We start from the raw sequence: 14,050 nt of genomic DNA, 5'->3' as shown, positions 1-14,050 counted from the left end.
TTTCCAGAAGCTGCTTTTTTTTCCCACTTAAGTTTGTGAAGGAACCCTGAAATAAATAAAACTCAAAGTAATAGCGTCTCCAATATTATAGCCAGCTTGTGAAAATGTTCCAAGTTGTAAAAAGACTAAACCTAAAGTGGCCCACAGCAGTGCAAAATCTTTTAGGCTGATTTTGAACTACATTTGCACACAGTAACAACCTCTCATTTTTGAACAAACTAACAAATAAAACATTTCCATGAGGCTGACTATGCTAATCAGTGTAGATAAGCAGGCGTTTCCAGAAGTTCATTTTCAGCATATAATTTGACCAGATGGAATTTAACTCATCTTTAGAAAAAAACCTTGATTTTTAAAAGAAACAAATAAGAAACTCAAACCCTGCTATTACCTTCCCCAAGCAAGCCAGCTGCCTTCTCTCACCTGCACTTGGGTTTCATAGCAGTATTTTGCATTTGGAAATTGCTCTGTAAAATCCTTGTTGCGTTTTGCTGGTTCATCTTCCACACCTGCACTACTCACAGGTTTACCTGTTGCAAACCAGGCTCCAGTGGGAATGTCAGTGACACTCAGGAAAACTTTACAGTCTGAGGTGACACCATGTTTCTCCCTGAACTTGCCTGTGCCAAGGACAGAGCTGACACCTCCAGGGGTAGCTCTGTGTGCACGGTTACAGCTGAGGTCTGACTTGTGCTGCTGTTTGGGGTCACAGCGTACCTACAAAGAGCTGCTCGCTAGGGCCCACGTGTCCCTTCAAAAAGCAGACTCTGCCCTACAGCGGGATATTGGGAGTGATGCTGGTTGGTACCAGGGAGAGATCTCCAAAAGCCAAAACGCCTAAAGCAGCTTTGCTCCAACGACAGCTTCTAGTCCCCTTTCTCTCCTTTGCTTTTCTGGACAAGCTGGGTTTTATCCATTGACTGTTACCATTCCCAGCACAAGGTGGCACTCAGTTTCCAAGAGAGGGATTGCTTGGCCCTGCAGCCCCGCTTCCACTTAAGAGACGAATGTGTGTTAGTTACAAGCTATTCGGCCATTTATTGTTTTGTACTGTGAGATATCCCAGGAGTGCATCAGTGTTACCTGGGGGAAGAAAACAACCAGCCATGCTCGGCAAGGGCAACTGGGAAATAACTTGATGCTGAATGCTGCTGTGCTCTTGCTGGTTTTAATCCTTTTGCATTCCACCTGGAGTTTCCCCCTTCAGCACTTTCCAGACTTACCCATGCCTATCTCTCGAGTTTCTGCTGTTTCCATTAGTCAGAACAACTCCTGCCAAGGGCAGGCAGGCAGTGTGTGCTGCTGTGCCTCACATCCTGCTGGGAGCCGCTGGCCACTGTGTTAAAGGCCCTTATGCAAGGGGCAGTACAAGTACAGGACGAATGGGGCATGAGGGGGAAAGAATGGAAAGAAGCAAGCGGTGTAACATCCTCCTCTCATCCCCTGGGTCTATAGGAATTCTTTCTTGGTTGAGATCCAGCATTAACACTTGCCTTGGGAATGCTGTATGCATTCTTGAGGGGGAGGGGTGGTTGGCTGGTCTTACAGCTCCCAAAATCAAGTAAGAACAAGTTGGCTGCTGCCTGTCCTGTTGCTATGCAGTACTTTTAATTTAGTATTTGCTATGGGGTCACACCTCCATGCTATGTGCTATCAGCAGTAGGAATATCCTGGCCATCTAGGCAACATCTCTTTCTAGAATACTGAACTCTTATGTTTGGTTTACTTGCTATTCTCCCCCACACTGCAAGGTATTTATTATCTAAACAGACACGGTAAATCAATTTCTATGAAGTCTTAATGAAAATTATGGATGAATACAAACAGCGAAAAATGTAGCTGAACACTACTTGGCCTTCCTTCAATCCAGGCTATGTGGCCCTTTTTCTTTGTTGTGTAGCCTGTCTTGCTGCTCTCACAGAAACTAGGCGGTTTAGCCTCTGGACTCTTACTTTTGCCCATGCCTTCTTTGGATCAAGAATTACCAAGAAGTGATGGAGATACCGAGGCACAAAAAACCGAACTGGCTTCCTTAAGGGAACCCAGCAGTGACAGAAGTGACAGACTCTGAAATAGCACTGATCTCCTAAACACTAGTTAAGGCGCAGAGAAAAGATTTGATGCATAACCTTCTGGGCAGGTTTAGGAATTCCCTGACACTGACAGGGATGTCCAGTGTCCAGTGGGATGACAGAGGTCAGAGATGCAGGAAATCTTGGTTGTCTGTTACAAGCTGTTTGTGTGCCCTTGAACTAGGTCCCAGAACCCAAATTTTACTTCTTTAGAGAAAGCAGAACACCCAAATGCTGATCTGCTCTGAAAGTCTGGCTTAGGTTGGGTGCTCCAGAAAGTCAATTTGACTCACAGAAAGGAAGGTGGGGAGATAGAAGTTTTTACCTAACTGAAAGCATATGTAGATGCTTTTAATCAGTGAGTGAGTAGTCATGGTTATCAGTGGGTTGAGGGCCCTGAGAACTGAGCTTTTCCACAGCTTACTGACAAATGCGTCTGCCAGAAGTAGCAAGCTCAGGGAGGCAGAAGGGAACTACACACACACACACACACACACACACACACTGCAGTTTGCACTCATGATCTAGGGTAGAGGTGGGCTGGTGACAAGCACAGGAATCTGGACAAGCACACTCTGGAGTCTGAGGCACTGACTGCCATCCCATGCTACAGCTCCAGCAGCAGAGGGGCAGTTTGTTTGAGTGCCTGGGAACCAGACTGGTTGGCTGCATTACCCAGGCAAGGTTGTAATGGATATTATTTTTTAAAGTCTTGAACTGTTCCACCTTTTATTTATTACTTCTCCTGTTCTTGTGTATCCTTCTGACTTGCCTTTACTAGACTTGCCTTACATATCACTGAAGCACTTGAAGTCTGGCTCCTGATCTGTGTTCTGTCTGCAAAACAGAGATGGTACTACCTGTGACCTAATAAAGCCTGTAAGTCTAATAAAGCTAAAAGGTCCTCAGGAGAAGGACCTTTCCTAGTCATGCAAACTTTTACGTATGTAGTATGAGTCTCGAATTAGGTAACTGTAACTCACAGTGAGAACAGTAAAATTATTGGAAGACCTCTTTCCTCTTTTAGCTTGTAGAAGATGTAGGACAACAGTGACTTTTCTACATTCCTTTCTATCTTTTGGAAAAGCTTCCCCCCTCAACCCCAGCCTAGCATATCTGCACAGGTGAGACTTGCACCCCATTTATGTTGCCAAGCAGCTGCAGTTGCAGTCAGCAAGAATCTATTTAGACTAATTAGATGCTGAAAATCCATTATGGTTCTCTTGTTGGCACCTGTAGACACTAAAAAATTTTGTGCCTCTAACAGGACCTGACTTATGGTAGGGCTTCACAGTGCTTGGCAGGCACAAGTGCTGCTGCACTTCACTGTAAAATGGTGTAAGAAGGAGGAGTCTTGGCTGTGGAAAGCAACTGTAAAGCCAAGAGGAATGGCTCTGTGTCTTGTGACCTTTGCTGATTGCGCGATTGCCTGACGTGGTATCATATGATGACTCTCCTAGACTATTAAGAATCAAGCAGGGCTTTTTTTTGTCCTTGCATCACCAGGATGAAAGCTTCCACAAAGCTGTCATAGCACTTGGTAGTGTACAAGGTGGATGACTTTGGTCGAATTCAGGGATTTGGAATGTACTACTTTGTTTGGGTTTTTTACAGCCCTGCCACCGCTTCCTACTTACAGGCAAACCTGTCCCCCTTTCTTCCCCCTGTAAAATGGAAATAATTCTTTTCTCATTTTTAATTTTGTGCATTGAAATGATATCTTTTCTACAGCAGAGATCATCAAATGGGCAAGGATGTAGAAGGAAGAAGGTATTAGTCATACACCAGTATCAGATAATATGGTATATGCTCATGAGCTGTTAAGTTCAGCAGAGCCTTTCGCCTCTCCAGGGCTGGTTCACGTGGATATTTACTGGCTGCTGTAACGTGCCATTTTTCACCAGCTGGCTCTAATCTTATTGCAAGGTCTTCTGAGCTAGCTTCATTGCAAAGATTTTAACTACACTTTGGAATCATAAAGGAGTAAAGATTAGGTACAGAGTCACAGAATATGCTGATTTGGAAGGGACCCACAAGGATCATCAAATCCAACTCCCGGCCCTGCACAGGACCATCCCCAAGAGTCACACCATGTGCCTGAGAGTATCATTCCAACATTTCTTGAGCTCTGTCAGGCTTGGTGCTGTGACTGCTTCCCTGGGGAACTTGTTCCAGTGCTCAACCACCCTATGGGTGAAGAAACTTTTTCTAATATCCAACCTAAACCTCCCCTGACACAACTTCAGGCCATTCCCTCGGGTCCTGTCCCTGGTCACCACAGAGAAGAGATCAGTGCCTGCCCCTCCTCTTCCCCTTATGAGGAAGTTGGAGACTGCAATGACGTCTCCCCTCAGACTCCTCCAGGCTGAACACACCAAGTGATACTTCTCACCACAAGAGTATTTCAAGATTGTCCTTCCTTTTTCTTGCTCACAGACTCTGAAATTTATTTCTGTGGCTAAAATTGTCAATCCTTACCAGCACTAAAGACTGGAACTGATGATTTCTGTACAATGCCCAGCAAAGGGGAATTTGTACTCCAGCATTCACTCTGAAAAATACTTGCAAGCACTGTTTCCTGGATCCTCGCCTGTTGCGCCACCGGGTAGCTCCACTGGTTTGAGAGCAGAGGATGGTCTGGGTGGTGCTTGGCAGCAGCACCACAGTGGGGAGAAGACAATGTTACTGTTTGTACAGGTGGGAGCGGTGCTTAGCTGTGCACCGGCGCCTGGAGGTTACCGCTGGTTTGGCCACCCGGGGCTCCTCTAGCCAGGGCAGACCCACACACTGGGAAGGGCAGCACGGGGGTCTTGCACCCTACTCTCCTGAACCTGGAAACATGGGAACTGTCTGCCTGTGTGCACTGTTTGCTTGAAGAAACGGTTTAGGTTGTGATTTTTCTTTTTGGCAAGTTTTCCCCAGGAGAGGGAGCAGTCCACACAAATGATGTCGAGGGGAATGAAACAGCTTGTTCCAGCTTCCGCTAAACCGTGTTTGCTGCGTTGCTGTGCATGCTTTCTTTCCTCATACTCCTCATCCTTTTCCTGCATCTTCTGACTCCTCTCGTAGCATTGCAACAGCTTTGGCGGTGCTGGCTCTTCGAGGCTGGCGTTCAGAGAAGGTACTTGCACCTATTTGCATTTTAAGCTGTTTTTCCCACCACAGTGCACCCCAAGGCTGCTTTCAGCGCCCCGTCCCACGGCCCACATCTCCATCACCGGGCCCTAAGTCACCTCATTCCCAGCACAGCGCCCCGCTCGCCTCCGGCCCGAGCCGCAGGGCAGCAGCTCCAGCAGTCACTATGGTGACAGTGGTCAGGCAAAACAGGACATCGGTTAACTCAGGAATTTGGGGCTGCTTCGCTGGAAACCTCTTTTCAATTCCAGCAACAGTAACTTCCAGAGGCTTGCTGCTGCTTAGATATCCATTTGGAGGTTGACTGCTTCCCTAGCAGTCCATTATATTTCCGGTGACATATGTGTAAAAAACCAGAGGAGGTTGTGGAGTTCAAAACCACTGCTGCCAAAGTTCCTGTCTTCATGGTGTCTTTTGTTATATTAGGAAAAGTTCCAAAGCACAGTAGCCTGGTTACTGCTTAGGGAAGGGATTGTGGTTTCTTGTTGACTTACTTTGCTATTTATTCCTTCCTTTCTTTCTCTCTTTCTTTGTTTTTTTAAATAACCGAGAGGAGATATAACAGAGCTAACTTTGTGATAATTGTATCTGGATACTGCATTATATTCCGGTACATCTGATACAAAACCGTCTACTGACATGTGATTATGATTCTTAGTGCTGCTGTAAGCTGAACCACTGGGAAAATTTCCAAGGAATAATGGGAGGAATTCTCAAGGACAAAATGAGGACAGCACAAGGTATCTGTTCAACAGTACTCCTGGGAAACTAGCGTGACAGGGAAGCTGCCGTAGCAGTGACTGGCATGAATAATAGTGCTACTCTTAATTTAGTGTGCCAGTGGAAAGATTTAAGAGGTTTTGTGTATGGATGACCCTCAAATTAAGGGCAAAACTTGGGTGGTGAATTTTGCAGCGAAGTTATACAGCTTTGAAGTTATACAGCTGCTAGGGAATAAACTATTTTCACTGGCTGAGATCTGCAGCTGTCTTCCTGGAGATGGTCATCTCTGGTAAAGACATTCCCTGAGACAGAAGCAGTCTTTTAAGAGCACATAGCTGCAACAATTGCATCTCTGCAGTGTGCTATCTCTGAATGTCTGATACAAAGAAGCCTATAGACACATGCTGTGATTTTTAATGCTACTGTCAGCTGAACCACTCCGGGAAATTTTCCAGGGAGCATCGGGCAGAGTTCTGAAAGACAGATTGAGGACAGTGCAAGGTATCAGTGCTAGCATCATTCCTAGGAGACTACTGTGCTAGAGCCATAGCCTGAAAGGGGGTAAATTTTAAGTGTGTAGCTTCTTTTAAGTTAGTACAAGCAGGCACGATGAAGTGCCTGCAAAAGTCTGTGTTATGAGTAGCCCCCTATACTACAATTTTACAGTATCTAGGCCCATGCTTAAATCCCCTTTTGTGTAGGTGAGCAAAGTGGGATTTGATCTATAAGCTGTGTGTCCTTTCTTTGGCTGGAGGTGTATATTACACCTGAGCAGTGTTGCAATTCACGAGGCAGTAGTTGGAGTATGACAGTTTACTTCTCCAGTGCTGCTCTATCTGCTGCTGGTGAATGTTATCTAAGCCCACCAGATCATGTAGTTCATGTTGATTTTGGAGTCTAGTGGGTGACACTACGCAGTGGTCAGGGTAAACAGTTCACACAGCAGCCAAAGTTCACTCTTGCAGGTCTGAGTTGTCATCTCTGCTTCCAGTTTGCATTGATAAAATGGTATAAAAAAGGAAGCGCATTAGTGGAAATGGGTGAGGCAATTTAACTCATATTGTTGATGTGTCCATTCAAAGGGCAACATCAGAGTCAGCTGAGAATGAGCAAATTGCCATTTATGAAGGCCTGACCTTAGACTCTGGACCTCCACAGCTGAAGAATCACTAAAGGGCCACAGAATTACATTTTCATTATAAAAAAGCACTACTTGAACCTCAGTATAAATGCCATCTCCACCTCAGTTTTGTAATGTGCTCTGAGATAACAGCATGTATTACTTCAGAAGAATGCACTTAGCCATCTCACCATAGACCTGTGGGCTGGTGCCATCCAGGGACAGCACTCTTAGAGAGTTTATAATCTCCATGATTTTCTGTTCAGAAGACATCTCTAGGCAAGGAATTCCTGCTTCCTGTTAAGGCTGGGTGTGCAGCAGATTTTGTCTGTTGACACTGGCAAGTCTCTTTAGGCTTCATTTTAGTGTCTTTATAGGTCTTTGCTTCCGTGTTTCATTACTTCAATTGTGTGCCTTAAGTTTTAAAATTGTTTTCAGATGGTCCTTCTACTTGCTGGCACTGCACTGCCTGGATATGACTGTATCTGAAAGCTCAACAGTGATGCTTAAACTGTGACAGTCATGCATAGTAGGTCCCCCAGGATATTTAATTTGTTGCTGTTTGCTTGCTTCTGGGCATCTGTTTAAAAGGGGAGAAAAACTACCAAACAGAATCAGCTGTTGAAAGAAGCTAAATTCAGCTGAAGCTTTTGGATGTGGCCTTAGGTGAGTTCTGACAACTCATGGGCTCTCTCACTTCTACTTGCATACAAATTTGTGTAGACAAGAAGTTCCTATTTAAAGGATTGTGATTTTGTCAGTTTGTGGAGGAGTCTGGTTAAAGGACAGATCTCAAAGTGGTGTTAGGAAGAAAGGGACATTTGTCTGCATAGCTCTTCTCTACTGCCCATCCTCTCCATGGGACTGTGGATGAAAAATGTTTTCAGTTCTACTGTGGGATAGAGAATGCAGCCCAAGTTCACAGAGCCCAAGGGTGGCATTTTTCAATAGTACCAGCTGCTTCATAAGCCAATGGCTGATTTGTCCCTGACCTCCACGGTAGTGGCACTAGGCCAACACTGTATGCTCCAGCAAATCATTCCCTCAGGCTCTGTAAATCCTGTGCTATTGTCCTGCTTCTGGGGCACTGAGAGGACACCCTCTGTCACTCATGCTCTGAGAGCAAACTATACAGCAAGGGTGGTGATAGTGCTTTAAGCTGCTGGACTCGGGGTGCAGGGATGGAGCTGAATGCCTAATTGAGGAATGTCAATGGCTGGATCACTGCCAGGAGTGACCATCACCTATCTGCTTTGGAATTTGCAGAAGTGCATGTGCCACGCTACCTGCTGAACACAGGGCTGTGGAAAACACAGGTCTCTTGAGCTGTGAATCAGAAAGAGCGCAGTTGACACTATAGACTACCCTTATACTCAGTTGGAAACACTATTTGTTCCAGTTGAACACCACCTCCCAACCCTTTCTGTTCTGTCTCTCCTCTGCTATTTTAGTCAGCATGCAGAAGCCTTTTTGTTATAAACTGAGACACTACGTGAGAACACAGCACCTTCACCCAGAGCAAAGGGCACAGACTCTCTTTGCAGTGGCTTCTGCTTATAAGGGACAGCAGAAACATTGGTCCTGTAGCCAGGTTTGAAAGCTGTGGTTTCTCCTATTTCTAAAAATTTCCTGCCTTTCAGCTGCTCTGCTCATCAAGAGAGTTAGCAAGAGAGACAACAGAGAGGCTGAGTGGCACTTGCATGAAAGATGGTAACAGGAGAAGGGGGGAGGTAATAAAAATGGGACAAGAACAAAAGTAAGAGTGACCTTGACAGAAGAAAATAACAGTGGTGGCCCAGAAGATGGAAGTGCAATAGACAGTGGAAAGGGGAGACCTTGGAAAGATTAACGAGACTAAGCTGTACTGAGGAGGAGGGACCTTGCACTGATATTTCCAGGCAGCTGTGCAGCCATTTTCTCATGCAGTGAAAGAGATAAACATATGCACCATGTGTTAGAAAGCAGAAATACAAGCATAAGGGATTTTTCTGTTTTCACTCTCAATTTTGTGAAAATTGTTGTTCTTTTTCTAGAGTTGTTGACTTTTTTCCTAGAAGCTACTTCTCCAGAAGGCATGTTCAATTTTGCAGTTCCCCAGTGGGTGGATTTTTACACATGCAGTATAATGCCTTTGTTTGGAGAAGTGTCATGCACAAACAGAAATCTGAGGGTTTATGGCTGGTAGAGCAATAATGATTTAAAGGAAATTCCTCTCTCTATGCAAGTTAAGACATGCTAAATTCACCTCTCCCCTGAAGCTTGTGTCACCATCCATGCAAGCTAGTCTGAGCAAGTCACATTTCTCTCTGCTTTGAAGTTCCAGTCAGTGGCAGATCAGACCCACTAAGGGACTGAGTGAAATCTGTCCTGCCAACTCTACCACACTCTTAGCAAGTTCACAGAAGACTATGGGGTGGAATGTCACTGCACTGTTGAGTTAATAAAACCTTGAAGCTGCCTTAATTTTGCTGATGTAACTCTGCCTTGGGTCCTAGAAGTGGTATGCAAGAGCTCAGGTGGCTGTTTCTGACATTTTTCTTAAAGTTCACCGCAGTGCACATAGAAGACAGGCCCTATTTTCTCTTTAGCAATCTAGGAAGGACCCCATTACTCAGCTTTGTTTCAGGGAGAAGTTGAGGATGGATTATCTTGCCTACAGGAGTAGAAAAGGAGCATGAAGCACCTGGACTGGATGCTGCCCATCCTGCACTAGTTCAAAGTTTCTCTGGATGTGTCCTTGGCAGATGAATTTCTCCACTTGCTGAGGATTTGTGTGTGACATTGAGTCCCAGAGGAATAGCTGCTGCTCAACTGTAGTGTTCTCTATGTAGAGAACACTACTAAAGGCTTGGGTACACAGCATTTGAGAAACCTGGCCAAGGCAGTTTGCCTGGCATGCTACAGTCCTAGATGTTCCAGCTGGAAGTAACATCCCATCTCTCACCATTGCTGGGCTGCATCTTTAGTACACAGGCTCCTTGGACCGAGACTGCAGCTTTGTCTGTGTAACTAACACTGCCACACTGGAAGATCTCTGATACAATCACTTTGTCAGAGACCCGTTCCTGCTGAGTCCCAAGCAGCAGCAGCTTGTCTTAGGATGGGTTTCATGATACTGAAGTGGAGGAATCCTACCCAACAAGACTTTCTGTGCTCTACACACCTGTGATGGATTGAGCTGTCTACTGCCAGTGCCCTAGATCAACAGTGAGGATGAATGAGTTGAACGCTGGAGGAATCTCTCCTTTGACCACTGATGTGATTGGATTTTAGTAAGTAACCAACACAGAGAAAATTTGTGTTAAGTGAATTTATTTCTTCCTTCCTCTCATATTTATATGTTGAATTAATATTTTATATTCAGAAAGTCAATTAGCTGTGCCTGCCACTGTGCAAGAAACATTGTTTTAATTCTTCTTTCAGAAAGTTCTGCTTATCCTGCCTGTGTACAAGATATGTACCTATAGCTTACTTAGGAAACTTCTATTTGCGTGGCATGACTATAAAGTACTTTGGAACAGCTGGTTCTGTTGTCCCTGGTACTGTGCTCCTAACACAAATCTCATGAATGGGATGGGCCGTGAGTATAGAACTTGGAAGTTTTTGGCTCGGTTGATGGCATCTTGTTTCACTTGTGACACAAGTGAACTTGGAGACAAGAAAGGAGATGTTATTGACTGGTGTCTTTCCAGAAGTTTACACTGCCAAGTTGGCAACAAGCCCTGCTTTCATTTCCGCTCACACTGACACATCTACCCTTCAAATCAACTTAAGTGCCAGCTGCAATGATTTACATTCTTCTCTCCCAGAAGTGAAGTTTCTTAACGGATTATAAATGAGCCAGAGATGTTTCTTGACAGTCATTTTATCTGTCCAGAAGTGATAAGAATTAATCCAATGGACAGAGGTTTTTCACACTTAGAATAGTTTGGGAATCTTGCAATGAAGTGTTTTTAGGATATATTAAAGAGGGCTCCATACTGTATCTCATCCTTTCCCAGAACAGCCCTAGAAACTGAAGAATAAGTCTTTGGTATGGATGATTCATGTGGTAGGGACTTGGACTGGTGATTAGTGTGGTAGGGACAAATTTATTTTACCAAGCGCTGATTTGCAGAGGTGAGAAGTTTAAAAGACACCAGAGAAGCCCTTGCCTGAAAATTTTACTCCTGAAGTCTGCACGGTGTTCGTGTTGGAGAGGTGGAGGAAGGTGAGGACAGCATATGGAAGATTACTAAAAAAAGAGATGGTCTTTAAAACTATGATAGCTCCACTTGCCTCAAACAGGCAGATCCAGCAGCTTCTTTTCCTGGCTGTTGGAAGCTGTTGAATTGATGGGCTGCAGGCGTTTGGCCCCACTGCTATGGAGGGGACCATCTTCTAAAAGCAGCCTGCCTTCCAAGGTCGTATCCAGACACACAGCATGTTTGGAAAGACACTGGTATGTTGCTGATTTGTGGAATTTTCATTTCCCACGATGATTTTGCCTCACATTAAGACTGGAGCTGGAGAGATTTTGATTTGTGTGGGGCTTGGAGAACAGAAGACAGAGATCACCGTCACTGTATCAGAGGGGCAGCAGGCAGGGGGACTATTTCTTTGAGAAGTGCAGACATTTACTAAAGCAGGATCTCTGAAGTACCTGCTGACTGAAACATTCCAGGCATTCCTGTGCCGTGCTGCTAAGCTCACATAGCAGCAGCTCATGCTGCTCAGGCTGCAGCAGCCTGTCCTTGCCAACTGTCTCTTGGTCAGGGACTCTCAGACACACTGCTCCCATTAGCAAATTTACTACATGGAGTAGCACTGCAAGCTGTGAATTTGCAGCTGCAGCTGCAAGAGAAAATGGATATGATTTTAGTGTGGTGGTGTTGTGAACAGGCCTGCCAGAAGCAGGTGGTAGGGCTTGCAGTGGGCTACCCACCATGAAGGTTTCCTGGGCACTTTGTGCACAGTGCAGAAACTCTAGTTCTATGCAGCCCTTACCCCTCCTATAGCTGCTGTGTCAAGTTGTGATTGCACGTACCGTAAGGGGCAGAAATTCACACCATATCAGTGTCAAGAAGCTTGTAAATCATCTACTTAATAGTCACAGGTAAGATAACATATTAAAAACTAAAGGCACTAAGAAATCCTTCCCACCTCACTCACCCTCCCCACCAAGTACTGAATCTTGTCCAAAGCTGCACAAACAGGATTCTGAGATAAAGACCTTGGGTAAGAATTACTAAAACAAACAGAACATGGAGTGGTTTGTTTAGGGATTGGCCTTCTCAAGGCCGAAGGGTGGGTGTGGAAGAACACACCTTACTGAGAGGAAAGCTAAGAACATTAAAAAAATACGTCTTGGAACTAAGAAAGCCCTTCTTAGAAGACTGTCATATTTTAACTAAATTGATGTAGCATAGGAGGAGAATCATACAAGTACCATGCAATGTATATTGCCTGGGATTTCAGTGACTAGTAGCACAAAAACTTTATAAGAAGTAGAGGGATCATATTCTGCTTAGCATGATGCAGTGCAGCAGAGTTATCCAGAGTTAATGCAGCTCTAGCAAGGAAACTACATGCTCCAAACTGCATTTTTGTCTTTACAAGCACTGTACAAGAGAATTTACGATTCAGCTGCAAATAACCTGATTCTGAACACAAAGAAAAGAGCAGAAACTTCCCAGTTTAATTCTTCCTTGCCACATGCTGCAAAGCTTTCCATAGCAGTGCAGTTCCTGGAGGCATGTTAGATCAGACACCATGCAGTGCCTGTCTATTGATGACTGTCTCCATGGAAGAGTTTCTTTCCTATTTCTGTTGTTGCATGGATGAAATCAGCTGTTGGAGCACTATCTGCATTGATGGGGCTACATTCTGATCTACAGGCAAAAAACTCCATATCTGTGATCTTGCTACCCTGTGATCTGGACCTGGGGGAGATATTTGTAGGTGGAACATGATGAACCACAGGACTATAGTTTTAGGTCAGCAACACCTCAAAACTTGTTCTTTTTGCAGGTTGGCCTTTTTTTCCCCCTAGAAGAGTATGTGGTCAGTGCATAGGGGTAATGTCTACATCCCCTTGACTCAAGGCTTGTTTAACTTTCCTATGCCGTTTGCAGATAAGGCAAGTGTTATCATTTTAGCACAGTCTAAGAGAAAAGGATAGGAGGGAGCTATTAGATCCTCCTCTGTGTTACTCTCTGTCTGGTGGCAGGGTTGTCCTTCACACTGATCTCTCAAATGTGGTAATAATAACAGTAAAGCTTTATTTTTACTGGTTATCAGCCAAAAGCAACAGCTAGACTAAACCAGAAACTATCATCCCTTCTGCCTTTGCAGTATGTGTGCTGAATCTTCTGCTTCTGTAGATCTTTCCTGAAGAGACAAGGGGACACAGAGACCTTCATCCCATCCTGGTCTACCTAATCCTGGCCACCATCTAAGAACAGGCCCTCTGCCCTATTCCCAGCAGGCCAACACTCTCCCACCCTCTCAGTGCAAATCTACACCACCTCCCTTCTGTCCAAGCTCTCTTTTGCCATTAAGACATGGTGGGTTTTTTCACAGCTCCCTGTTGCTGCTTCCAGCAGTTGCTACCTCTTCTTCCTCTGTATGTTCATGGCAGTCTTCTGTTTTTTCAAGGGGGCCCTATCACAAAGTTGCCATGTTCAAAACCATGGAAGACAAAATGATGTGTGTCTGACCAAAATGCCCCCATAAAGGCCAGAACTGGGAAAATGCATGGACTGATTCTTGTGCAGGGACTTTGCATCTTTCTGGAGTGGAGGTGCTTTTTAAGGAAATAATAGAGACTGTTTAACCCAATGTGTTGAGGACTACACTGAATTTAAGTGAACCTAATCTCATTTGTTCATGGTATCCTTTGAAGGAAAGAGATTCTGCTGCAAAAGTTACAAACTCAAAGGAAGTCTGGCCCTCCTACTGAAAAAAAGAGCATGCTCCTTTGTGGTGGTTTAAAAGTTAACCAGCAAGGCAAAATGAACTC

At 44.7% G+C, this 14,050-nt stretch overlaps 1 long non-coding RNA gene across 1 annotated transcript in view; it reads left to right on the top strand.

Moving 5' to 3' along the window:
* Positions 1 to 1,662: 1,662 nt before the first annotated feature.
* LOC113963278 overlaps positions 1,663 to 14,050 on the top strand; it is a 19,815-nt gene continuing 7,427 nt past the window's right edge. The window contains exons 1-2 of the long non-coding RNA XR_003532702.1: positions 1,663 to 1,751; positions 5,866 to 5,947. This is a non-coding gene — a long non-coding RNA (uncharacterized LOC113963278). The remainder of the gene's footprint in view (positions 1,752 to 5,865; positions 5,948 to 14,050) is intronic.

Source organism: Neopelma chrysocephalum, unplaced genomic scaffold, assembly GCF_003984885.1.
Source record: "Neopelma chrysocephalum unplaced genomic scaffold, ASM398488v2 Primary Assembly neopelma1_24, whole genome shotgun sequence".
Taxonomy (NCBI): domain Eukaryota; kingdom Metazoa; phylum Chordata; class Aves; order Passeriformes; family Pipridae; genus Neopelma; species Neopelma chrysocephalum.
This window is presented reverse-complemented; position numbering and strand designations above follow the sequence as displayed.